A 25246-nucleotide genomic window follows, 5' to 3' on the forward strand; every position below is an offset into this window, starting at 1 on the left:
CTCAGCCTGGAGCAAAGGAGGATCCAGGAGGGAAAAGCTCAGCAGCAGAGCCCTCCATAAACTTCCCACACTTTTTTTCCCCCTCATATTTTCTCCCATTTTTTGATTTTCCCCTCACGGCAAGGGAGACCCTGAGGGGCTGGAGCGGGGCCAGGGAAGGGAACGGAGCTGGGAAGGGGCTGGAGAATCCCTGAGGGAGCTGGGCAGGGGCTGGAGAATCCCTGAGGGAGCTGGGCAGGGGCTTGGCCTGGAGAAAAGGAGGATCCAAAGGGAAAAGCTCTGCAGTGGAACCTTCCCCAAACTTCCTGCACTTCTTTTCCTCTCACATTTTCTCCCACTTTTTGATTTTCCCCTCATGGCAAGGGAGATCCTGAGGGGCTGGAGCGGGGCCAGGGAAGGGAACGGAGCTGGGAAGGGGTTGGAGAATCCCTGAGGGAGCTGAGAAGGGCCTCGGCCTGGAGCAAAGGAGGATCCAGGAGGGAAAAGCTCAGCAGCAGAGCCCTCCATAAACTTCCCACACTTTTTTTTCCCCTCACGTTTTTCTCCCACTTTTTGGTTTTCCCCTCACAGCAAGGGAGACCCTGAGGGGCTGGAGCGGGGCCAGGGAAGGGAACGGAGCTGGGAAGGGGCTGCAGAATCCCTGAGGGAGCTGGGAAGGGGCTGCAGAATCCCTGAGGGAGCTGGGAAGGGGCTGCAGAATCCCTGAGGGAGCTGGGCAGGGGCTGCAGAATCCCTGAGGGAGCTGGGCAGGGGCTCAGGCCGGGGCAGGGGCTCAGGCCAGCACTGAGGTCACCCCCAGAGTGTCCCCAGAGCCCTGCAGGGCGGCCAGGCTGGAGCAGGGATGGGGAGAGGCCTCTGCCCTCAAAGCTGATCTCCAGTAAGGCAGATTTTCCCTGCTTTGTGCAGGGCTGGCAATTATCTGCTTGACCACGAAATTACAGGCTGTTAGGGATCATTTTATTCATCTGATAATTACAAGATTAACCAAAGCTCTCTGTCTAGCAAGGGTTCATCTTGCACATGGGGTGGGCTGGAGCTCATTAGCTGGAACTGGCTGGTGTTAATTTAAAGGACAATAGCCCTGTATACCCTGAAAAAAAAAAGAAAAAAGCCCAAATTTCCTCTCCAGCACCCATTACCTGCATTTTTCCATGGCAAAGTGGCTCTGCCTGGGGTAAATACCAGCCCAGGGTTTGAGCTGAGCTCTGTGCAGCCCCTGCAGGCTGTGGGGAGCCTCAAAACAAAAACCCTACAGGGGGAAGGACACAGAAATCCTACAGGAGGAAGGGCACAGAAACCCTACAAGGGGAAGGGCACACACAAACCCTACAGGGGGAAGGGCACACACAAACCCTACAGGGGGAAGGGCACACACAAACCCTACAGGGGGAAGGGCACACACAAACCCTACAGGGGGAAGGGCACACACAAACCCTACAGGGGGAAGGGCACACACAAACCCTACAGGGGGAAGGGCACACACAAACCCTACAGGGGGAAGACACACACACAAACCCTACAGGGGGAAGACACACACACAAACCCTACAGGGGGAAGACACACACACAAACCCTACAGGGGGAAGACACACACACAAACCCTACAGGGGGAAGGGCACAGAAATCCTAAATGGGGAAGACACAGACAAACCCTACATGGGGAAGGGCACACACAAACCCTACACGGGGAAGGGCACAGCGTGGAAAGCTGTGGATTTCCAAGGTGATGGAGGAGGAGGAGGGCTCTGCCCTGTGTTTTCCAAGAGTGTCCAGAGCACTCCTGTCCCCACCGCCAGGGCCCTCAGCTCCATCAGCCCCTGCTCCCCTCCCATTCCTTCCAGGTGAGCCCAAGGTGAGCAGGATGGGGCTCAGCAGGGCAGGGAACACCTGGGGACACCAGCAGAGCCTCAGGAGCTCTGGGAGGCTGCCCTGGAGGGTCCCTGCAGGCTGGGATGGGACCGTGGTGGGCAGGAGGATCCCAGCCCAGTCCCAGAGCCAGCACCCAGCTGGGGATGCAGCTGCAGGAGCTCTGAGCATCCCACGGGATCAGAATTGTTTGGGTTCTCAGCCCAGCCTGCTGATTGTGGCTCCCACTTGCACCTGGGCCTGGCAGCAGATATTCCAGAGAAGCTGTTTTGGCTTGGAGCGCTTCCATGTGCTACAAAATAACGAGGCTGGGCCGTTTTTAGGAGCTCTGCATGGGCAGAGTTGTGATGGTGTTCACAGGGGTCCCAGGGTGAGGGGAGAGACGAGGATCTGACCCCATGTTTCACAAGGCTGATTGATTATTTTATGATATATATTATATTAAAACTATACTAAAAGAATAGAAGAAAGGATTCCATCAGAAGGCTGCCTAAGAATAGAAAAGGAAAGAATGATAACAAAGGCTTGTGGCTCAGCTCTCTGTCCAAGCCAGCTGGGCTGTGATTGGCCATGAATTAGAAACAACCCCATGAGCCCAATCCCAGATGCACCTGTTGCATCCCACAGCAGCAGATAACCATTGGTTACATTTTGTTCCTGAGGCCTCTCAGCTTCTCAGGAGAAAAAATCCTAAGGAAAGGATTTTCCATAAAAGATGCCTGTGACACAGAGCGAGCCATTCGTCACCACAGGCTGGGGGATTGACAGGGCCAGGCACATTTTCCTGGTCCCAGAGGCTGGGGATGCTCAGGGGTTTGAATCATCCCCCCTGGCCTGGCTGTCCCTGCCTCTCCAGCGCTGCTGAAGCCGTCCCCAGGCAGGGTGGCTGCTCCAGGAGCCTGGCACACGCACATCCCATCCCCAGGGGTGGAAGGGACAGGGCTGGGCTCAAACCCTGCCCGGGCAGCCCTGCCCGGCCCTCCCGGGGCTGTGGGACCGGCAGGGACATCCCGGGGCTGTGGGACGGCCCCCAGGAGCTGTGGCTGCACAGGGACCACCCCGAGCCATCACAGCCCAGCTCCAGCCCCGCCCCGGGCACACAAACCCGTTCCCAAAACACCAGTGCCACATCCCTGCATCCCACAGGGAGCCCACAGGCACTCCCTGACATATCCCTGCATCCCATGGGCACCCCACAGATACCTCACACATCCCTGCATCCCATGGGCACCCCACAGATACCTCACACATCCCTGCACCCCACAGGCACCCCACAGATCCCACAGATAACCCCACAGATCCCTGCACCCCACAGGCACTCCACATATCCCACAGGGACCCCACACCCACCTGCATCTCATCAGCACCCCACAAAGACCCCACACATCCCTGTATCCCACAGATAACCCCACACATCCTACAGATACCCCACACATCCCTGCATCCCACAGGGGCCCCACAGATACCCCACACATCCCTGCATCCTACAGATAACCCCACACATCCCTGTATCCTACAGACATCCCACAGATACCCCACATGCCCCTGTGTCCCACAGGGACCCCACAGGGACCCTGCGCATCCCTGCACCCCACAGATCTCTGCCCCCCACACCCACCTGTGTCCCAGGCCAGCAGCAAGGACAATTCCCAAAGGGAGCCGGGGCCATCCCAAACCTCCCTTCCAGGACAGCTCCCCCTGGGCCTCCTAATGAGGAGCAGGGTGCCCCTAATTAGCACTCCAGCTAATTAGCCCATGAGCTGTAAGCCTTTCCTGGCCTGGCAGGAGGAGTTTGGGTACTGGGGTACACAAAGCTTTGGGACCAGAAGAGATTTGATAAACAAAGTGCCTTGGCAAGAGCAAACAGAACTTGGAGGATTAAATCAAGATTCAGAGAAGATTCAATCACACAGATTTACCTGAAAAAGAAAATGGCATCAAACTCTGCAAGCAAGAGATGATGTAAAATGCATAAGTTTGTTTTTTAATCCAATCACTGTGGTAAAACATTACTGGCCTCCCTAAAATACAACATAAGCATTTGTATCCCACAATAAATCCTTTGACCCTCTCAGCGAGTCCTGGTCTCTCTCCATCACCAACACCTGGGTGGTGCTGTCACTGCAGCCCTGCCCACTCTTCCCCCGGGCAGGTTCTGCACCATCCCAAATGATTTCCCTGGCCCTGCTCTCCTTCTGTCCCCAGAGCAGCTGCATGTGCTGGAACAGCGCCAGGAGCCTGGCACACACACACAGCACACAGCCCACATCCAAAATCCCACAGCCCAGAGGATGGAAACACAACAGGCTGGGCTGGGAGGAGGAGGGAGGTGGAGAGAGATGGAAGGAGGAAGGAACTGGAAGGAGGAACAAGGTGGAAGGAGGTGGAACGAGGATGCTCAGTGGAAGGAGATAGAAGGAGGAGGGAAGGAGATGGAAGGAGATGAAAGGAGGAGGAAGATGGAAGGAGGAACAAGGTGGAAGGAGATGGAGGGAGGTGGAGGGAGATGGAAGGAGGTGGAGGGAGACGGAGGGAGACAGAGGGAGATGGAAGGAGATGATGGAGGGAGATGGAGGGAGATGGAAGGAGATGGAGGGAGATGGAGGGAGATGGAAGGAGATGGAAGGAGATGGAGGGAGGTGGAGGGAGGTGGAGGGAGGTGGAAGGAGACGGAGGGAGATGGAAGGAGATGGAGGGAGATGGAGGGAAATGGAAGGAGATGGAAGGAGATGGAAGGAGATGGAGGGAGGTGGAGGGAGATGGAAGGAAATGGAAGGAGGAACAAGGTGGAGGGAGATGGAGGGAGGTGGAAGGAGATGGAAGGAGATGGAAGGAGATGGAGGGAGATGGAGGGAGATGGAGGGAGATGGAGGGAGATGGAAGGAGATGGAAGGAAGTGGAAGGAGGTGGAAGGAGGTGGAAGGAGATGGAGGGAGGTGGAAGGAGATGCTCTGTGCTCTCTGGCTGAAGGTGGGCAGGGCCTGACCCCTCCCTGGTGCCAGGGCCTGTCCCCACCCTGCAGGGCCTCCTGGGTCACACACGTGTGGCACTTGGGGCCATGGAGAGCAGGGATTCATGGGGAGCTGGGCACATCTCTGCCCTCAGAGTGTTCTGGAACAATCCAGCCCGCTGGATCCATCGCTGCTGGGAGCCAGGGGATGGCCGGCCTTGGGGACAGCCTGAACAATGCCATCCCTGCTGTGTTCCCTGCACTCCTGCTGTGGGAAGCTGATTGCTGAGCTGCACCTCGGAGCTCAGGCAGGGGAGGGGTGTGCAGCGCTCCTGACGTGCTTTTCCTGCCGGGCCACAGCTCCATTCTGCTCCGTGAAGCATCCCTGGGTGACTCAGCTGTTCAGGCCTCTGCTGCCAGCCCCTCCGCGTGCACACACCAATTAAACAGCCTCCTGAGCACTCCTTTGGAGCTGACAAGTCATTAATGAAACACTTTCCTGTCTCCAAGTGTTCCCTCCAGGGAGAACAGCCTGGGATGGGGCTGGCAGGAGAAAATTCGAGCCCTGAGAAGAGCTAAGCCACGAACTTGTGAAAGATCTAAACACCATCAGGTATTTATAACTCTGTCCCTCATTACCTATGGATGAGCATAAAAGGTTTTTACCTCCAGAGAGGGGCTTTGCATATGGATGAAGCACAGAGAAAGGAGCCAAGCCCTGTTCCCTCAGGAGAGCAGCACTGCGAGTGCCTTTCCGTGTTAGGGCTGCTGTGACGTGTGCCCTCATACATAATGCACATCATTCCCACCCTAAATATAGCCCTGCTCCCTGGGAGCTGCCACGGGACTGAGATCCAGGGGTGCCAGGGTGGCCTCTCCTGGAGCTGCTGCTCCCTGGGCTGGGCTGGGGGTCCTGGAGCCATTGGGATGTGGAGCTGCAGCCCCCTGAGCTGGGATGGAATGGGCTGGGGGTCCTGGGGCCATTGGGATGTGGAGCTGCAGCCCCCCCTGGGCTGGGCTGGGGGTCCTGGGGCCATTGGGATGTGGAGCTGCACCCCCTGGGCTGGGCTGGGATGGGCTGGGGGTCCTGGGGCCATTGGGATGTGGAGCTGCAGCCCCCTGGAGCAGCCCTGCCCGGGGTGGAGGTCCCAGAGCTGCAGGGGCTGGGACACTGAGGGTCCCACTGGGCCCCCTTCACTGGAGGCACAGGGTGGGAAGGAGCTGAAGGACAGCCTGGGGGTCCCATCCCGTCCCATCCCATCCCATCCCATCCCATCCCATCCCATCCCATCCCATCCCACCCTGCTGCTGCATTCCCACCCCTGCCACACCAGGGGTGCAGCTGTGGGGTTCAAGGACCCTTTTTGCCCTCTATCCCAGACTGGATTGGGTTGGAAGGGGCATTAAACACATCTCCTTCCACCCCTCCATGGGCAGGGAAAGGAACCTTCCAGCCATGCTGGAAAGCACCTTTAATTGGGCTTTCTCTGCCCCTTTAATTGGGCTTTTTGTGCCCCTTTAATTGGGCTTTCTCTGCCCCTTAAATTGGGCTTTCTCTGCCCCTTAAATTGGGCTTTCTGTGCCCCTTAAATTGGGCTTTTTGTGCCCCTTAAATCAGGCTTTCTGTGCCCTCCAAATTGGGCTTTTTGTGCCCCTTAAATTGGGCTTTCTGTGCCCCCCAAATTGGGCTTTCTGTGCCCCCCAAATTGGGCTTTCTGTGCCCTTTAAATTGGGCTTTTTGTGCCCCTTAAATTGGGCTGTCTGTGCCCCCCAAACTGGGCTTTCTGTGCCCTGAAATGGGAGAGCAGGACCCAGAGCAAGGCGAGCCTGCTGAGAGCTGCCAGCCCAGGGGATGGTGCCCTCCTGGGGCAGCCTGGGCTCTGCTCTGGCTGAGCCCCAAGGCCCTGGCACAGCTTCCAGGTGCTCTTTGCCAGGAGCAGCAGCCGTGCTGGGCCCCGTTTCCCTCCCCAGCAGCTCCCCCAAGCAGTCCCAGCCCAGGTGCTGGAGGTTCCTCAGCCTGGGGGAGCCTCCAGCTCTGCACAGGAGGGACACAGAGCACAGGGAAATGCTGGATTTTCACCTGTGCCATGGAAGGGTTTGCTCTTCCTCTCTGCGCTGGGAAGAGATTATTTCATTATTTAAATATTTAAGTGTTTAAACGAAATTAAATTAATTATCCAATTAATTAAATTTTATTAATAATTGTTTAATATGGTAAAATCTTCCCGCTCTGAAACAACTCTTGGGGTTGGTTTGGGAAAAGCTCCTCTTGTGCTGAGGGAGCTGAGCAGATCCCAATCCCATTTTCACCCTGCTAACTCCTTGTTCCTGTTTATCACCAGCCCTGGCATTAACCAGGTGATGGATGAGCACACTCTGCTCTTCGGTGGGAATATGTGCAGGGAATGCTTGGATAATTACCTGTGAGAAGAGCAGAGCCTCCTGAGCTGGGCTTTAAACGAGCTGAGGGACTGGAACGGTTCTCTCTTTAATTAAACTCCTGACAGATCCCATATTTCACCTCTCTGTTAGCCTTGGCCCTCTCCAAGCTTGTCAGGAGCCCCTGATTCCAAGGGCTGAGGAACAAGAACATCCTGGGTGGAGCTGCGGCCTTGTGACCCTCCAGTGACTCCATTTTCCTCCCAAAATCAGGGAATTGCAGAGCCCAGCTTCCCCAGGGAGCAGTGGGAGGTGATCCCTCCCAGCCTGGATCCACCCCAGCAGGGAAATCATTCCCCAGTTTCAGAGGCCCAGGGAACGCTGGTTTTCACAGGGAATGGATCCCCTGTGCATTGGGATTCCCTTCATTCTAATTTCTCCAGCTTCACCTTTTCCTCTCCTCCTCATCCTCTTCCAGGAGAAGGAAACCAGCTGCTGATGGTTTGCTCCTCCTCCTCCTCTTAAAATGTTTCCTGAGACTCCCAGATATTTGGGAGGCAACATGACTAAAAATGGAAGCAAGGTTGCTCCTCCAGGTGTTGTTCTCAGTCCCACCAAAATCTTAAATAAGCAGAGGAAAATTTATCCATACACATTCCATAGAATCCTAAAACATCAGGATGTTTGGGTTGGAAAGGGCCTTAAACCTCATCCAGTGCCACTCCTGCCATGGCTGGGACACCTTCCACTGTCCCAGGCTGCTCCAAGCCCTGTCCAGCCTGCCCTGGGACACTGCCAGGGATGGGGAATCCTCCCAAAGCTCTCCTAAATCCTATCAAAAGTGATTTTCCGTAATTAAAATATTTAAGTGATTTTCCATAATTTAAATATTAAAGGGGTTTCCCATAATTTAAATATTAAAGGGGTTTTCCATAATTTAATTATTAAAGCGATTTCCCATAATTTAATTATTAAAGCGATTTCCCATAATTTAAATATTAAAGAGATTTTCCATAATTAAAATATTAAAGGGATTTCCCATAATTTAAAGGGATTTCCCACAACTTAAATATTAAAGGGATTTTCCATAATTAAAATATTACAGGTATTTTCCATAATTTAAATATTAAGGGGTTTTCCATAATTTAATTATTAAAGCAATTTTCCATAATTAAAATATTAAAGATGTTTTCCATAATTTAAATATTAAAGGGATTTCCCATAATTTAAAGTGTCCTCTTCAGCTTCATGGTGGCTGCATCAGTAGAACATCAGCAGGTCTGGCCTTGGCTCCCTTTGCTGAGCAGCAGGGTGATGGACAGCACAGCAAACACGTTTTCCTTGGCTGGGAGAATCCCTGCTTTCCTTGCACTCCCTGCAATCAGTGGGGTCTGTTTAAGGAGCAGAACCATCCCTGATGATGCCCTTGCCTTGCTTGGGGTGTCATCAATGGCAGAGCCAGAGAGCCAAGGCCAGACCTAACCCACCCCTGGCCTGCGCCAAACCCAGCTCAGCCATTGCTGGGCAGAGCAATCAGAGCCTCATTTTTCCAGGGGAAAACCAGCTCCAGGTTTTTCTGCTTCCCTTTAAGCAAAACAGCCCAGCCTGGAATGGGGCCAGGCAGAGGGAGCCGGTGCCAGCAGCGAGAGCCAGGCACAGGGTGGGGCTGTGCCTCCCAATCTGGAGAGCACCAATTAGCACTCCAAACACGCTAATGAGGCAATTCATGGAGGAAAAGCAATAATCAATCAAACCCCAATCACAGAGAGATTGCTCTGCTGAATAACAGCAAAGTTCCATATCCAGGTGGAAAAACTGAGGGGAAAAAACTGAGGGGGAAAACTGAGGAGGTTGGAGTCGGGCTGGGAGAGCTGGGAATGCTCCCCTGGAGAGGGAAAAGGATCCAGGGAAACCTCAGAGACCTTCCAGGGCCCAAAGGGGCTCCAGGAGAGCTGGAGAGGGGCTGGGGACAAGGGATGGAGGGACAGGAGCCAGGGAATGGCACAGGCAGGAGGAGCAGAATCCGAGCCTGGGATGTTCCTGGGATCTGCTCCCACCCCCTGCTCTGCCCTGTGTCCAGGTCTGGAACTTCTTCTCCCAGAGAAGGAGTAGTTTTCCTGCAGTGAGGAATATCGATGGATCTCATCTGACTGTGCCCAAAATAACCTCTCCAATGTGCTGAGCGTGGATTTTCTGTCAGGAACTGGAGCAGGGATTTCACTGAGCCCCATTTTGGGCACAGGGAACTGACAGCTCACCCCAATCCCATGGGCAGGGCTGGATGCCAGGATCCCAGCTGGCTCCAGGCCACCCAACCCAGTGTGGAACCCCCCAGGGCAGGCACAGGCACAGCCTGGGGCCAGGAGTGCTCCACAAACCCCTTTGAATCCTGGCTGGAATCCACATTTCCCCATGGCAGGGAGTGTGGGGAAGCTCTCAGTCAGGATTTCCCTCCCAGGCCAGGCTCCAGGGTGCAGCTTTCACTGCCTAAGCCAAGCTTTGGGTGCTGCATCCATTGGAATGAGGCTGAAATCCACATTTCCCCATGGCAGGGAATGTGGGGAAGCTCTCAGTCAGGATTTCCCTCCCAAGCCAGGCTCCAGGGTGCAGCTTTCACTGCCAAAGCCAAGCTTTGGGTGCTGCATCCATTGGAATGAGGCTGAAATCCACATTTCCCCATGGCAGGGAATGTGGGGAAGCTCTCAGTCAGGATTTCCCTCCCAAGCCAGGCTCCAGGGTGCAGCTTTCACTGCCAAAGCCAAGCTTTGGGTGCTGCATCCATTGGAATGAGGCTTCAGAGGCTCAGGGAAGAAGGGGGAGATCCCATTTTTTATGGGGTGGTGGCAGAGCAGGAGGTGTTTGATTGCTGGGTTTGTCACATCCAGCTGATCTCCTTTTCCACAGGGATTGTTTCCAGGGAGGGCCCAGGGATGCACAGGCTCAGCTATTGTCTCCTCAAACCAGAATCCTGGAGTGATTGGGGTGGAAGGGACATAAAATCCCATCCAATTCCATGGGCAGGACAACTCCCTAAGTGTCCCAGGCTGCTCCAAACCATGGCCAGCCTGGCCTTGGGCACTGCCAGGCAGGGATGGGACAGAAAATCTGGAATTTTTCTGTGTAATAAACACTCCTGATAGGGAACAGCCCTTCCAGCACCACCGAATCCCTCAGGTGGCTGGAGAAAACCAGGGTAAAACACAAACCTGACTGAAGCCTCCCCTCTGGAAGGCCTCTGCCACCATTTGTGGGTTTTTTCTTGAAGAGAAGGGGAGAAAACCAGGGTAAAATACAAACCTGACAGAACCCCCTCTCTCTGAAAGGCTTTGCCACCATTCCTGGGGTATTTTCCTGGAGAAAACCAGGGAAAAACACAAACCTGACAGAACCCAATCTCTGAAAGGCTCTGCTACCATTCCTGGGGTTTTTTCCTGAAGGGGAGAAAACCAGGATAAAACACAAACCTGACTGAACCCCCCTCTGAAAGGCTCTGCTACCATTCCTGTTTTTTTTTTTTTTTTTTTTTCCTGAAGGGAAGGGGAGAAAATCAGGGTAAAACACAAACCTGACAGAACCCCCTCTCTCTGAAAGGCTTTGCCACCATTCCTGGGGTATTTTCCTGGAGAAAACCAGGGAAAAACACAAACCTGACAGAACCCAATCTCTGAAAGGCTCTGCTACCATTCCTGGGGTTTTTTCCTGAAGGGGAGAAAACCAGGATAAAACACAAACCTGACTGAACCCCCCTCTGAAAGGCTCTGCTACCATTCCTGTTTTTTTTTTTTTTTTTTTTTTCCTGAAGGGAAGGGGAGAAAATCAGGGTAAAACACAAACCTGACAGAACCCCCTCTCTCTTAAAGGCTCTGCCACCATTCCTGGGTTTTTTCCAGGAGAAAACCAGGATAAAACACAAACCTGACAGAACCCCCTCTCTCTGAAAGGCTTTGCCACCATTCCTGGTTTTTTTTTCCTGGAGAAAAGCAGGATAAAACACAAACCTGACAGACCCCCCATCTCTGAAAGGCTCTGCCACCATTCCTGGGGGTTTTTCCTGGAGAAAACCAGGATAAAACACAAACCTGACAGAACCCAATCTCTGAAAGGCTCTGCCACCATTCCTGGGTTTTTTTCCTGGAGAAAACCAGGGTAAAACACAAACCTGACTGAACCCCTCTCTCTGAAAGGCTTTGCCACCATTCCTGGGGTTTTTTCCTGCAGGGAAGGGGGACAAAAATCTGGTTTTGTTCTCGCTGGCTGTCCCACGTGCTGGAGGAGCAGCTGACCCTAAGGCACGGAGGCAGCTATTTCTGGGCTGTAATTAAACATGGGCAGAGGGGGAGGCACAAAAGCAGCACCATCTGCCACCCTCGTGGCACGGAAATAGAGCTGGAGCTGCCACCCCTTTTGTCCTTCCCACGGGATTTTGTCCTTCCCCAGGATCCCAAGGGTTTCTGGAGCGCTCCTGTGTTACTGTTATGTTTCTTGGAAAAATCTCTTTGCTAAGATTTCTCCTTTTGGGAAGCTGAGAAACTTCAGGGGAAAAGGAAAACAATATCATCTCGTTTATTTCTCTTGTTTTACTGCTTTAAAATGTGGTTTAGAGATTGTTTATTCAGCAGGTAATTGTTTTATTGGTTTCATGTGAATTTGTTTTTACTCATTGGCCAATAACAGCCAAGCTGTGTCAGACTCTAAAAAAAAAGTCACGAGTTTTTCATTAATGTCTTTCTAACCTTCTATTGGTATCCTTTCTGTATTCTTTAGTACAGTTAATTTAGTATTATTTAATATAATATAAATCATATTTTAAAAATATTTAAAATAATTATTTAAATAATATTTATAAGCAATTATAATTTAATCAATAAATTAATTAAATAATTAATTAATAATTTAAATTTATAAATAATTACATTATAAATATTTTATTTTATAATAATTTAAATAAATAAACAATTAATTAAATAATAAATTATTAATTATTAAAAACCTATTTAATGAATAAAATATATTTAAATATAATAATATGTAAAGTAATATTCTAAAATAATAAATTATTTTTAAAAATTAATATAATAATATATTATTATTTATATATAATATAAATAATATATATTATTATATACTTAAGCATATTATCCATATATAAATAATGGATATAATTATATAATTATATATATTATCTATATATAATTTAAATAATATATAATTATATTTTATATATATATATATTTAATAATTTGAATAATTATATATTAGTATTTATTTAAATAATTAAATTAGCCTTCTAAGAACATAAAGAAAATTCACCACTTCCTTCCTAGCACGAGGCACCTCTCAAATACCACACTCCTGGCCCCAGGCTGTGCCTGTGCCTGCCCTGGGGGGTTCCACACTGGGTTGGGTGGCCTGGAGCCAGCTGGGATCCTGGGATCCAGCCCTGCCCATGGGATTGGGGTGAGCTGTGAGTTCCCTGTGCCCACAGTGGGGCTCAGTGAAATCCCTGCTCCAGTTCCTGACAGAAAATCCACGCTCAGCACATTGGAGAGGTTATTTTGGGCACAGTCAGATGAGATCCATCGATATTCCTCACTACAGGAAAGCTATATTTGGCCAACTACAACATTGCAGAGCAGACTCAAAGCCCAGGATTTTGGGGTGTTTTCGGGTTGAGGTGCTGGCTCTGCTCCCCTCCCATCCCAGGCAGAGGGAGGGCTGTGAGTCCTTGCTCCAGGTGGGACAGGACTGAGCAGCCCCATCCCTGGGCTGTCCCAGCTCCCACAGCCCTGCTGCCTGCCTTTGGCATTGTCTTTCCCATTTCCCCATCATGGATTGCTCTGAATTCCAGCAGGATGGGGCAGTGCCCTGGGACAAGGGAGCTGGGATGGGAGCGTGCCATGAACTGGGCACTGCTCTCCAAGATCTCTGTTCTCCTGGTGGAAATAAAATAAAACCACATTAAAGTGGTTTCCAGCAAAGGATCCACCCTGAAGTGCCCTCTGGGACCAGAGCAGCTTCCAAAGGGAAACTCCTGATTTTGGGACAAAGGGGCTGGAGAGGGGAGGGCACTGTGCCACCCCCAGCACCTGTGGAGTGCCCAGGGAAGGGGATCCGGATTCAGGGAAGGGTCTGGATGGTCAGAGAAGGGTCTGGATTCAGGGAAGGGTCTGGATTCCTCAGGGAAGGGTCTGGATTGGTCAGAGAAGGGTATGGATTGGTCAGAGAAGGGTATGGATTCAGGGAAGGGTCTGGATGGTCAGAGAAGGGTATGGATTCAGGGAAGGGTCTGGATTCAGGGAAGGGTCTGGATTGGTCAGAGAAGGGTTGGATTGCCCAGGGAAGGGTTTGGATTCAGGGAAGGGTCTGGATTCCTCAGGGAAGGGTTGGATTGCCCAGGGAAAGGGTCTGGAGTGGTCAGAGAAGGGTTTGGATTCCTCAGGGAAGGTCTGGATTCAGGGAAGGGTTTGGATTGGTCAGAGAAGGGTCTGGATTCAGGGAAGGGGCTGGATTGCCCAGGGAAGGGTTTGGATTGCCCAGGGAAGGGGCTGGATTCAGGGAAGGGGCTGGATTGCCCAGGGAAGGGTTTGGATTGCCCAGGGAAGGTCTGGATTCAGGGAAGGGGCTGGATTCAGGGAAGGGGCTGGATTGCCCAGGGAAGGTCTGGACTCAGGGAAGGGTCTGGGTTGCCCAGGGAAGGGTCTGGGAGCTGGAGCAGCCTTCCATGAGGCTGGGCTTGAGGGCAGAGGAGGCAGAGCCTCCTCTCCCCATAAATTCCTTTGGAGAGTCACTGGAAGGTCTGCAGGAGCTGGAAAAGCAGAGCTGGGGCTGGGCTCATCAGCTGATGGATGAGGTGCATCCCATGGATATCCCCACACCAGGACACAGATCCCCCATGGAAGAAATGTCCCCAGATTCATGAAATGCCCTGCTGGAGTCCCTGCCAGGCCCTGGGGGTGCTCCTGACTGCCTTGGCACCTCTGCTGTGCCCGTCCCTGCCACCCATCCACTGCCACCCTGGAGCTGGGACTGCTGGCCACGGATAAGGATCCAGAAATAGCCCAGCACCAAGCATGTGATGGCCACAAATCATTGCAGAGCTGCTCTTGAGCATCTCAGATAAAGGAGCTGCCAGGAAACGTGGGGCTGCTGCAATTCCATCCAATAATGGAGGGAAAATTAACCTTTAATGTGGGGTAAGGCCAATACCCCACAGCCAAGGCACGCCTTAGGTGCTTCCAGGGGAAGATTTGTCCTGGGTGATGTTTTTGCCACCCTGGGCTGTCAGCAGGGGCTCTGGGAATGGGGTGACATTCCCTGGGTTTGTGTTTCTGCTCTGGAGGAGCACAGCTGTTTTCAAATGTCAGAGAATACCTGAAAATGTAGAACTGGAAGGCAGCCCGAGAAGAAAGGAGTTACCTGGGGTTAAATGTGGTCTCCACCCTTCAGACAGGTCCTAGTGAGGCCAGAGGGCCTTGGTGGGGCCAAATCCACGTGGAGTCAATGGAAACCGAGTGGTTTGCAGAGAACAAGAACTGTTCTTGCTTTTTAGAAAGTCTGGAGTCACAGATTGGTTTTGTTTGGGGTGACCTTCAAAATCACCCCAATTCACCCCTGCCATGGCAGGGACACCTCCCACCATCCCAGGCTGCTCCAGCCTGGCCTTGGGCACTGCCAGGGATCCAGGGGCAGCCCCAGCTGCTCTGGGAATCCCAGCCCAGCCAGGAATTCCCAATTCCCAGTGTCCCATCCATCCCTGCCCTCTGGCACTGGGAGCCATTCCCTGGCTCCTGTCCCTCCATCCCTTGTCCCCAGTCCCTCTCCAGCTCTCCTGGAGCCCCTTCAGGCCCTGCCAGGGGCTCTGAGCTCTGAGCTCTGGAGAGACCCTGCAGAACAAAAATCCCATTTTTAGGACACCTAGAGGGAGGAATGTGCCATTTTTAAGTTGTTCCAGCAGAGCAAATGTAACTTTCATCTCCAACCACTAAAACTATTTATTGTGCCAAGGAGTTCCCCACCAGGACCAGGTTTCCAAGGGGCTGGCACAGAATTCCCAGCTCTGGAACCCCCCTGGAACTCAGGGTACCCGACCCAGCCCAGGAGAATCCCAGCCCCACACCCAGCATCCTCTGGAAGGGCTGGACAAATCCCAGCCCCTGCACACCAAGGGCTGCTGGAGTTTGTTCTGTGGCTGCTGGAATTGAGGACATCCAGCACTGTGTGCCAGGTCCCTCCTGCCAGGAATTCCATAATCGCTGTCACCAGGCACTGGTGGCATTGAGGGGACACCAAGGGGACACCAAGGGGACAATGTCCCTGCCAAGGCAGAGTGGATTGTTCCGGGAATTATTTATAGAAATATATTGTTATATGTATATATAAATGACATTATATTATGTTAATATATAGCATATATTATATAAATACATAATATAAAAATAATATATAATAATATACAAAATAATAGAATTATACACAATATTTATATTCATATTCATATTTATAGAAATAATTATATTTATAATAATTATTATTATAATATTCAACATGTATATTTTAATAATTATTAATCTTATTAAATAATTAATAATAATTAATACAAAACCATATGTTTGTACTATATTTATATTTATATTTTATAAGTATATATTTATACTATATTAATATTAATATTAATAGGTATGCTATATTTATATTCATATTTATAGAAATAATTATATTTATAATAATTATTATTATAATATTCAACCATGTATATTTTAATAATTATTAATCTTATTACCTATAATTAATAAGAATTAATACAATAACATATATTTGTACTATATTTATATTTCTATATTTATACTATATTCATATTTATATTTATAGTTATAGGTATACTATATTTATATTTATATTAATATTCATTGTCGGGGCAGAGACAGACAGCTGGCATCTCTGGACATCGGGAACGATGTGCTGAGTTCCCACAATTCATATTTATAGAAATAATTATATTTATAGTAATTATTATAATAATATTCAACCATGTATATTTTAATAATTATTATTCTTATTACTTATAATTAATAATAATTAATACAATAACATATATTTGTACTGTATTTATATTTATATTTTATATTTATACTATATTTATATTTATATTTATATTTATATTTATATTTATATTTATATTTATATTTATATTTATATTTATATTTATATTTATTTAAGTTTATGGTCACATTTATATTTATGTTTATGTTCATATTTATATTTATGTTTATGCTCATATTATATTATATAAATCCTGGACGGAAAAACCCCACAAACAATTAAATTTCTTCTATCAGGTAACCCAAGAGGCTTCCAAGGACTGACAGAACAAACCCAGGCACCAGAGATTCACAGGAATGATTGTAGGGCACAGAATGGGTTGTGTTGGAAGGGACACTGAGAATTACCCAGTGCCACCCTGGGGACACCTCCCCCTGTCCCAGGCACTCCAAGCCCCAGTGTCCAACCTGGCCTTGGGCACTGCCAGGGATCCAGGCGCAGCCCCAGCTGCTCTGGGCATCCCAGCCCAGCCAGGAATTCCCAGTTCCCAAATCCCATCCATCCCTGCCCTCTGGCACTTTCAGACCTTCAGCCCCGGTCCCGTTGCCACAGGAAATAACGATAAAAATGACAAATAAGGATCAAAGCGGTAAATGGTGAGCCCGGGCAGGCTGAGCGCTCATTGCTGGGATTAGAGCTCCCCTCAGTGGGATGCAGGGAGGGCACAGCCCCAGTCACCGTCCGGCCCGGCCTCGGACACCTCCGGGGATGGCACAGCTTCCTCCAGGGCTCACTCCGTGAAAATTCCTGTTGGGAATCGCCTGTGGAATTCACCCCGAGCATCCCCGTGCGGATTCCTGCTGGGAGACACAAGATTCAGGGGGAGAAAAGTGTCTAACAGCCAATATTGCAAAGAGGGAGATCTGTCAGGGAGGAATCCAGCGGTGCCAGGAGCTGCTCCCGGCCTGGAGCGGGGCTGGAACCCCGGGAATGGAGCCTGGAGTCCTGGAGCAGCTCAGAGCCACACAAAACAGCAGTCAAGGAAATCTGGGAAAAGCCTGATCTGGGTGCCCTGAGTGCAGTTCTCCAGCTCTGGGCGGATGTCACCCTGATTTTTTAAGATTTTCTGAGCCTTCTGATGTTTCCATTCTTGTAACGAACTTTGTCACACACTTTATGTAAGTAACTTATTGTTTCACATTCTTTTATGGAATAAAAAAAATGATAAACTGTTGGTTTGTCCAGTGTCATTGGAGAGGTGGCACTTCCACCCTCCGATCCACTGGTGCTTTTAGAAGTCTGTAAATGTTAAAGTCAAAAAACAAACTTCCCTTTTTACCTTAAAAACAGCAGCGTGTCCACATTGTGTTGTTTCGTGTGAGAGGTGGATGTTGGCCTCCACAAACCTGTACCCGGGGGGTTTAGGGTGGATATGAGGAAAGGAGTTTCCATGGGAAGGGCTGGAAGGCACTGCAAGGCATGGGAATATTCGGGGAATGTGTGGATGTGACACCTGGGGACACGGGGCAGTGGTGAAGGCTGTGGGTGGTGGCTGCACTTGATAGCCCCAAAAGGCTTCTCCAACCTGAGCAATTCCCTGATTTTGTAATGCAGCATTTTCCAAGGAAGCCTCAAGCAAGGAACCTGTCCCAGCTGTGCTCGTGTTTCCTCCACCCTTCTGAGCAGATCCATCCCCTCCTGGGCAGGAATATCCCCAGGCAGGAGCTTCTCCATAAACCAGGTGCAGGCAGGTGGCACAGGAGCAAACCCAGAGCTGCCAGCAGGGCCCAGTCTGTGTGTCCTGCTACCCTGTCCCAGCCACATTCCCATCAGGAGCGTCCCTGGGCAAAGCCAGCAGGACAGAGCCAATCCTGAGCTGGACAGAGCCAGTGCCAGAGCCAGACAGAGCTAATCCTGAGCTGGACAGAGCCAATCCTGAGCTGGACAGAGCCAGTGCCAGAGCTAGACAGAGCCAATCCTGAGCTGGACAGAGCTGGACAAAGCCAATCCTGAGATGGACAAAGCCAAAGCCAGAGCTGGACAAAGCCAATCCTGAGCTGGACAAAGCCAATCCTGAGCTGGACAAAGCCAATCCCAGAGCTGGACAAAGCCAAAGCCAGAGCTGGACAGAGCTAATCCTGAGCTGGACAAAGCCAATCCTGAGATGGACAAAGGCAATCCCAGAGCTGGACAAAGCCAATCCTGAGCTGGACAGAGCCAATGCTGAGATGGACAAAGGCAATGCCAGAGCTGCACAAAGCCAAAGGCAGAGCTGGACAAAGGCAATGCCAGAGCTGCACAAAGCCAAAGGCAGAGCTGGACAAAGGCAATGCCAGAGCTTTGCCACACCTTTGGCTGAGGGCAGGCAATTCCCAGGCTGGGGTCTGGGTGGGCTCAGCCCCCAGGGCCCCTCCTTGCTGTTCCCCTGCCCTGCATCCATCACTGTTGGTTCTTGGTTATTAATTACACAATAACACCCAAACCCATGGAGAAGAGGAAGGAGAAGGAGGAGAAGGACCAGCCTCCACCCAAAAACCTCCACCTTGCTCTCTATCTATTCCTGTATTCTAAACCCTTAAACTCTGAGTTTCCCACCCTGTGATATCACACACTTCTATCCAAACTGCACACCCACAATCCCAGTTCCACCATTCCATTTTGGAAGCTTCCCCACGGCCTCAGGTCAATGCAGTGTTCTCCTGGGGGTCAGTGCCTGCCAGCACAGAGAGTCTGAAATTCCCAGCACAGAAAATCTGAAATTCCCAGCACAGAGAGTCTGAAATTCCCAGCATCCAGAACTCCAACATATCACCTTCCATGGATCAGGAGCTGTTTGTGGCCTCTGACAGGTGGCTCCTGCAGGTCCCATCCCAGGTTTTTGTTATCCTGGCAGTCCCTGGGCACACATTCATTGGGATTTCCACCTGGGCCACCCCAGCCACCCTCACCCCAGCTCAGGGGAGTTTCCTCACCTGCTTGTCCCAGCACTCACCTGAGCTCTGGGCCTGTGTCACTGCAGCTGCAGCTCAGGGCTTGCCTCCAAACTCCAGCAGGGAGCTCAGCATCCCCAGCCATGCAGTCTCAGGCAGTTTTGGTGACAATTTCTTGGATATTCTTTTAATTCTGGCTGAACAGTTCCTTCTAAATGAGCAGAAGAGGCCTGAGAGTGAGCAGGGCAGGAGGAGGAGGAGAGAGGAGGAGTTAATTGAGGGCAGTAATGAGGCATCCCTGGGCTAATCACAAACGTGGGGGTGTCCCTGCCCCATGTGCTGGAATGGGATCACTCTAATGTCCCTCACAGGTCACTCCATGGCTGCTTTCCCAGAGGTCTCTCCCTCCTGTCCCCCTCCCTGGGGTCTCCAAAGGTTCTTACTGGGATTAAACAAATCCAAGGTTTTGTTTCCTTTCCCTGGGGAAAGGAAATTGCTGCCCAGGGGAGAGGAGGTGGGAGAGTGAAGGGAAAAACTGCCCCAGCCCTGGGGGAGCCAAGAGCAGGACAGGGACAGAGCCCAGAGGAGCCAGGAGCTGTTCCAGGGCTGGAGCCCCTCTGGGGCCAGGCTGGGAGGGCTGGGAATGTTCCCCTGGAGAAGGGAAGGATCCAGGCAGAGCTCAGAGCCCCTGGCAGGGCCTGAAGGGGCTCCAGGAGAGCTGGAGAGGGACTGGGGACAAGGCATGGAGGGACAGGAGCCAGGGAATGGCTGCCAGTGCCAGAGGGCAGGGATGGATGGGACATTGGGAATTGGGAATTCCTGCCTGGGATGGGATTCCCAGAGCAGCTGGGATTGCCCCTGGATCCCTGGCAGTGCCCAAGGCCAGGCTGGAGCACCCTGGGATGATGGGAGGTGTCACTGCCATGGCAAGGGTGGATGGGATGGGATTTAAGGTCCTTCCAACCCAAACCAATCTGAGATTCCAGACTTTCTCCTGTAATTGATTTTTTTCTTTAAGGAAAACCCAACAAGCAGCTTAGGAAGAATCCATGAGTGGCTGGACACAGCCATTCCCACTTTAAGACAATTTCCTGTTGTCACATCCCCCTCAAAACTCCCCAGCAAGCTGCTGAATGAGACCAAAAACTTTTCCAGACAATGCCTGTGAGATGATCAAATTAGAGCAGGAGAAAATATTTTCCCTGGTGAACAAATATTGAAATTTGTTTGAAATACACCATTTCCACAACGATGCCATTTGAGTTAATTACTTTACTGTAAATGTACCTCTTAAATAATTGCTAAACCTCAAGAAATGCTTTCAATAATTGACGGAGTTTTCCGAGGGAAAAATGGTGTTATTAAATCCAAATTAAATGCACATTTGAGACACTTCAGTAGAGTGCTGCCAGAGCAGAGCTTTTCATGCTGTATGAGGAATAACTTTGGGAATTAATGGCAGGAAACCTTCACTCTGCAGCCATCCATGAGCGTCTCCTTCCCCGTTTTTCCTAATTCCCACACAAATCCCAGCATTTTGGGGAATACCTGGAGGTCTGGGAGCAGTCCCAGGTGTGGATGTTCAGCACCACCTCAGGGGGGTCAAACCCAGCCCTGGGCTGGGTTTTTAGGGGTTGTTTCCATCCAGAACTGGGTGGAAATTCGGGAGAGCCAGTGTCCCTCCGAGGGGAGCCCTGGTGGGGCAGCAGGAGCCCCCAGCCCCAGGGCCAGCCCTGTGTCCCCTCCCAGCCGGGTCCCAAATGAGACAGAGCAGAAACTCTCCAGAGCAGAAATCTGTTTTAAGTGAAATGTTCATTTTTGAGTTAAGTCTGTAGTTTGAAGCCTGTAGTCTGTAACCTGACTGCAAGGCCAAGGCTCAGGGATTCAATGAAGGACAGAGATAAGGGGGCCAGACAGAGGGTGATAGAGAGAGACAGAGACTGCTGTGAGAGCAGGCCAAGCTGACCCAGGAATGCTTTCTGATAAAGAAAAGCTAGTGCCAAATGTCACACAAAATTCATAACAATGAATATGTATGAACCTATTGTGAAATTGTATGCATTTGTATTTGAGAGGGGGATAAAAAGGGACCCGAAGTTCCCCAAGGTACACATGTCATTTTAGGGGAACGATTCCCACCTGCATCCAGTGCTGTACTGAACATACCAGCTTTACAACTTTCACTAAAGTTGTGGAGTTTTGATTATGTCCCCAAAACACCAAGGAGAAGCTGAGCTGTAACTGAGCTCATCTGGAGCAGAGCAGCGATTTCCACAGCCCAGATTTCCCCTGCCCATCCCTGCAGGACGAGGGGTTTGCTCCAAGGAGCCCCAGCCCTCCCAGGGCATCCCCAGCTGATCAGAGCCCGACCTTGGCCTTGTCCCTGAGCACTGCAGGATGGTCAGGATAGCTCAGTCCCTGTGGGGGACAGAGTGCCCAAATCCCCTGCCAGCTCTCAGCCGTGGCCACCCTTGGCAAGCTCAGTGATTCCAGCTCTTTAGTGACTCCCAGCTCTTTAGTGATTCCAGCTCTTTAGTGATTCCAGCTCTTTAGTGATTCCCAGCTCTCTCAGGATTCCAGCTCTCTCAGGATTCCAGCTCTCTCAGGATTCCCAGCTCTTTAGTGATTCCAGCTCTTTAGTGATTCCCAGCTCTTTAGTGATTCCCAGCTCTTTAGTGATTCTCAGCTCTTTAGTGATTCCAGCTCTTTAGTGATTCCAGCTCTTTAGTGATTCCCAGCTCTCTCAGGATTCCAGCTCTTTAGTGATTCCAGCTCTTTAGTGATTCTCAGCTCTTTAGTGATTCCAGCTCTTTAGTGATTCTCAGCTCTTTAGTGATTCCAGCTCTTTAGTGATTCCAGCTCTTTAGTGATTCCAGCTCTCTCAGGATTCCAGCTCTTTAGTGATTCCAGATCTTTAGTGATTCCAGCTCTTTAGTGACTCCCAGCTCTTTAGTGATTCCCAGCTCTTTAGTGATTCCAGCTCTCTCAGGATTCCAGCTCTCTCAGGATTCCAGCTATTTAGTGATTCCCAGCTCTTTAGTGATTCCAGCTCTCTCAGGATTCCAGCTCTTTAGTGACTCCCAGCTCTTTAGTGATTCCCAGCTCTCTCAGGATTCCAGCTCTTTAGTGATTCCCAGCTCTTTAGTGATTCCCAGCTCTCTCAGGATTCCAGCTCTTTAGTGATTCCAGCTCTCTCAGGATTCCAGCTCTTTAGTGATTCCAGCTCTTTAGTGATTCCTAGCTCTTTAGTGATTCCAGCTCTCTCAGGGTTCCAGCTCTTCAGTGATTCTCAGCTCTTTAGTGATTCCCAGCTCTCTCAGGATTCCAGCTCTTTAGTGATTCCAGCTCTTTAGTGATTCCCAGCTCTTTAGTGATTCCCAGCTCTTTAGTGATTCTCAGCTCTCTCAGGATTCCAGCTCTTTAGTGATTCTCAGCTCTCTCAGGATTCCAGCTCTTTAGTGATTCCCAGCTCTCTCAGGATTCCAGCTCTTTAGTGATTCCAGCTCTTTAGTGATTCCAGCTCTTTAGTGATTCCAGCTCTTTAGTGATTCCCAGCTCTTTAGTGATTCCAGCTCTTTGGTGATTCTCAGCTCTCTCAGGATTCCAGCTCTTTAGTGATTCTCAGCTCTCTCAGGATTCCAGCTCTTTAGTGATTCCCAGCTCTCTCAGGATTCCAGCTCTTTAGTGATTCTCAGCTCTTCAGTGATTCTCAGCTCTTTAGTGATTCCAGCTCTTTAGTGATTCCAGCTCTTTAGTGATTCCAGCTCTTCAGTGATTCTCAGCTCTTTAGTGATTCCAGCTCTTTAGTGATTCCCAGCTCTCTCAGGATTCCAGCTCTTTAGTGATTCCCAGCTCTTTAGTGATTCTCAGCTCTCTCAGGATTCCCAGCTCTTTGTTGCTCGCTGGGGCGCCTTTGGCTGGGGCAGAAGCAGACAGGAGAGAGGAGAAGGAGAGGTCCTGGTGTGCCACAGCCATGGTTTATTGAGGGATCTGTGAAGGGTTCCATGACAGCTCTTCTCCTGCCAAATGGGCTAAACCAGCCCCTTTTTATAGGGTATAGGGGGATCCAAACTTGTCCAATAGTGAGGGTCAGGGAAAAGGTGACCTGTGGGGTTACAGAGATAAGCTATGGGGCGAGACAGAAGACAGGAGCTTATTTTGCTGCCTCATCATCACTCAGCAGTTCCTGCTGTTGAGTCTCAATCCTCCATGGAGCTCTGGCTACACCCAACCCCACCCAGCACCCCCCAAATCACCCCGGAGCGATCCCTGCGCCTTGGCAGAGGCGGAATGTTTAATTCCAGGCACAGCCCAGCCAGCAGCACTAGAGGGAAGCATTTCCCCACGTTGCCGGGACCCGGAGCTGCTGGAACCAGCAAACCCCAGCAGCAGAAAGGTCCCCGTGCTATCAAACTCTGCTAATCAACGGCAATTAACGAGCGAGCCGCAATCAGCCGCCCCGACAAAGGCAGCGAGCGGATAACGAGCGGATATTTGGCTGAAATTCGGTGTGCGGAGGGTGGCAGCGCCTCCCCGAGCCGGCCTTACTCCAAAGGGGACACGGAGTGCCGAGCTCGGCCGGGTCAGGCTGTCCTTCAGCCCCCCGAAATGCGGGGCTCTGTTACCTCCATCGAGCCGCTGGGGATCCGCTCCAGCCGCTAATTACGGCCGTTAATTACATCACCTGAGAGAGACAGCACTCGGCGCTTCTGATGGGGAGGAAAGGGCTTTGAACGCCTCTTCCCACAGGCGGGACAAAAATCCTTCCAAAATTCCTTAGCAAAGGTCCAGCGGCTCGGTCCTGCCCAGCACAGCCTGGTGCGCCAGAAAACGGGGATAGAGTTGGAAAAGGGCTAAAGAAAGGAGATCTCCATTAATTCGAGGCGTTTGTGGCCACAGAGGGGCGGGTGATGAGCTCTGCAGGGAGGGGGATGGAGGTGGAGGTGCGCTGGGGTGGCGCGGCTGCATCCCATATCCCACATGCCACATCCCGTATCCCATATCCCGCATTCCATATCCTGTATCCCATAGCCCACATGCAGCATCCCATATCCTGCATCCCATATCCCACATGCCACATCCCGTATCCCATATCCCGCATTCCATATCCTGTATCCCATATCCCACATGCTACATCCCATATCCCATATCCCGCATTCCATATCCTGTATCCCATAGCCCACATGCCACATCCCGTATCCCACGTGCCACATCCCATATCCCGCATCCCATATCCTGCATCCCATATCCCACATGCCACATCCTGTATCCCATATCCTGCATCCCATATCCCACATGTGACATCCCATATCCCATATCCCGTATCCCACATCCCATATCTTGTATCCTGCATCCCATATCCCACATGCCATGTCCCATATCTCACATCTCACATCCCGTATTCCACATCCCACATCTCATATCCTGCATCCCACATCCCATATCCCACATTCCACATCCTATATCACTCATCCCACATCCCATATCTTCTATGCCACATCCTGCATCTCCTATCCCATATCCCACATCCCATATAACATATCCCACATGCCATATAACATATCCCATATAACATATCCTACAGTCCATATCCCACATTCCATATCCCACATCCCATATCCCACATCCCATATAACATATCCTACATTCCATATCCCATATCCCACATCCCATATAACATATCCTACATTCCATATCCCACATTCCATATCCCACATCCCATATCCCATATCCCACATCCCATATAACATATCTTACATTCCATATCCCACATTCCATATCCCACATCCCATATAACATATCCATATAACATATCCCATATCCCATATAACATATCCCACATCCTATATCCGGCATTCCATATCTCACATCCCGCATCCCATATCTCATCTCCTATATCCCGCACCCAGGCCATTCCCGGAGCTGCTGGTAGATGGAGCTGCAGCCCCAGGAATGCCGGCTCGGGCTCAGCCCCGCTCCCTGCAGCCCGAGCGTCCTTCAGGATCGCTTTTATGGGAATTCATGGAGGCCCGGGAGAGATATCCCTACAGGGAAAAGCGGGGCTGCTCCCCAGAGTTCAGTAA

General features: G+C 50.7%; 1 long non-coding RNA gene across 1 annotated transcript; it reads left to right on the top strand.

Moving 5' to 3' along the window:
* Window positions 1–4210: 4210 nt before the first annotated feature.
* On the top strand, window positions 4211–17391 carry LOC143694466 (uncharacterized). Its single transcript, XR_013182951.1, has 3 exons — window positions 4211–4341; window positions 5326–5428; window positions 16530–17391. It is a non-coding gene; the product is annotated as an uncharacterized LOC143694466 (long non-coding RNA).
* The last annotated feature ends 7855 nt before the right edge of the window (window positions 17392–25246 follow it).

Source organism: Agelaius phoeniceus, chromosome 7, assembly GCF_051311805.1.
Source record: "Agelaius phoeniceus isolate bAgePho1 chromosome 7, bAgePho1.hap1, whole genome shotgun sequence".
In the NCBI taxonomy this organism is placed as follows: domain Eukaryota; kingdom Metazoa; phylum Chordata; class Aves; order Passeriformes; family Icteridae; genus Agelaius; species Agelaius phoeniceus.